This window comes from Cibotium barometz, chromosome 49 (assembly GCF_041138505.1).
Source record: "Cibotium barometz isolate CiBa-2024 chromosome 49, ASM4113850v1, whole genome shotgun sequence".
Classification (NCBI taxonomy): domain Eukaryota; kingdom Viridiplantae; phylum Streptophyta; class Polypodiopsida; order Cyatheales; family Cibotiaceae; genus Cibotium; species Cibotium barometz.
The window spans coordinates 682,430-685,077 of NC_141094.1; positions in this window are offsets into that span (position 1 = coordinate 682,430).

Sequence of the window (2,648 nt, forward strand, 5' to 3'; positions counted from 1 at the left end):
GATTCATGGTGGTTCTCATATGGATTCAACACCAATGATCATCATTGATACAACATAATGGATGTCATAAAGTTAATACATCATCTTCAACTCAAGGATACAACATAAGAAGTTGGGAAATTACAAAATGAAAATTGATTTAATAAATATCATATTCAAAAGATTGGCTTGAGCCATTTTTGGAACTCCCTCATGCTTTTTATTAGAAATAAGAGAGATGGACAGAGTGGAGGATGCGGAAGAAACGAAGTGGATGCTCTCGGTAGAGACTCTCTTGATGGTGTCTAACCCTTTAAAATCAAGCAATGGCAATGTAGCAAAATGAAAATAAAGTAAAGTAGAGTAGAGAGGCTTGGAATGGCTTGAAATGTAGCTAGTCTTGTTACTGCATGAAGTAAAGTAGCTAGTCTTGTTACTGCATGAAGTAAAGTAGAGTAGAGAGGCTTGGAATGGCTTGAAATGTAGCTAGTCTTGTTACTACATGTAGCTATCCAATGCAGGGTTGAAGTAGACTTGAGAAGAGCTTCTCCCTCTTGATGTAGAGCCTCAGAATGATGATAAAATCAGCCCTTTGTTTTGCTGTTTTGCTGATTTGAAGCTAGCTCCTTTGTGATGTAGAAATCGCCTCCAAAATTGATGTAGTTGCCTCCGATTTGATGTAGACACTATTGACAATTGAAGCACCATACAATGTGAGCCTTAGGGTAGCTAAATAGAGCATCCAATATGATTATTTGGGGCTGAAATGTGGTTTTAAATCTCTGATATTAAAACAGAGATTAAAATGATGCAAAATCTTGTGTAGAATTGACTAGTAGCTAGTAACTAGTTAACTAGTCTTGCCGTATGAGTGCATAGAGCTAAATGCTTCAAGTAGAGATGGATTTGGCATGATTAGAGCATGATTAGGTATTGATTTAGGCCTGAAAAATCAGCCATGAAAGTTTCAAGAGCTGAGCTATGGTGTAGTGAAAGAGGAGAGAGAAGGGAGAGCTAGTGAAGAAGCTAGTCATGTAAGAATGATGCAAAATGAACCCATGAGCATGGAGATGAATTGTGGGGCTGATGGAGGGTTGAAAGAGCATCCATGGAAGCTTGCAAGAAGACATGAAGGGCTGAAATTTTTTCTCTTTTGAGAGATGACCCAAATCCATGCATTTTCCCCCTTCTAGGCTAGAGAGAGAGTAAGTGAGGTAGGTGGCCCAAAAGTCAAGCTAGCCCACTTGCCCACTTACATGGCTTCACTTTTCCACCCTTCTAGGCTAAAAAACTGGTGGGTTTGAGAGAGAGGGTGTGTATCTACCTAAAAGGGAGTGAGAGTACGAATCAGGTAGTTCATCCAAACCTGCTTCTGGTTGTTCCCCATTTTCTAGTCTGCTAAGATAATCAGCAACTATGTGGCTTCTTCCTGGTGTGTGAATCACTGTATAATCAAATTCCTATAATAACAGTACCCATCTTGCCAATCTGCCGCCTTGACAATTCAAGTTTGTTAACTATATACAACAGTGCCTGATGGTGGTCAACATGAAAGATGACTGTGTTGCCAAGAACATAATTCCTAAACTTCTTCAGTCCATAGATCATGCCTAATGCTTCCCTTTCTATCACTGTGTAATTCTGCTCAGTTGTAGCTAAAACTCTGCTAGCATAGTAGACTAGTATAAACCATCCCTTTGTCTTCTCTTGCATTAATACTACACCAATAGCAATTTGAGATAATCTAAAAATATATGAAATGGCAAATTCCAATCTCGAGGTTGCAAAATAAGTGCCACCACAAGCATCTTTTTTAACAATATAAAAGACCTCTCCTATTCCTGTCCCCATGTAAAAACATCTTTCTTCTTGGTCGATTTTGTCAAAGGTTGACATACATGAGATAAATATCTGAGGTACCTATTGTGCCACTTCACCTATCCAACAAATTTGGATATCTGCCTAAGATTTTTGGGTACTAGCGCATCTTGAATTGCAGCCACCTTCCTTGCATCAATCTGCATCCCATCTTTGGAAATAACTTGTCCCAAAAAAAATTCCCTTGTTTACTGCAAATGCACATTTAGAAGGGTTTAAGGCTACTCCAGCCATCCTGCATCTTTCAAAACACAATCTCAAGTGCTTGATGTGATCAACCATCTTTCCAAAAACACTGAAATCATCAAGAAACATCCTCATGAATGTTGTCAGAAAAGGCTCAAAGACCTCTTGTACCCATTTCTGAAAAGTTGGGGGAGCATTCTTTAAACCAAAAGTCATCACATTACTGGTGGAAAATACTCCCCATTCTGTTATAAAAGTTGTCTTGTCCCTATCTTCAGGTGCCATCAATACTTGATTGTTGTAACCATTGAAACCATAACAAAAATTGTATATCTCATGACCTGCTACTATTGCATCCAAAAGAGTGTCACAAAAAGGCAATGGAAATGGACCTGTAATGGTTGTTGCTGCATTTAGTTTTCTAGTCCACACAAACCCTAACTTTCCCATTCTTCTTAGGGACAATTACTATGGGTGACAACCATGTAACTTGATGAATAGGGTAAATAAAGCCAACTTTTAGTAGCTTATCAATTTCATCTTTCACCTATTTTGCAAAGTTGGGATCTATCCTGTATCTCTTTTGTACTACTGGTACTGCATCT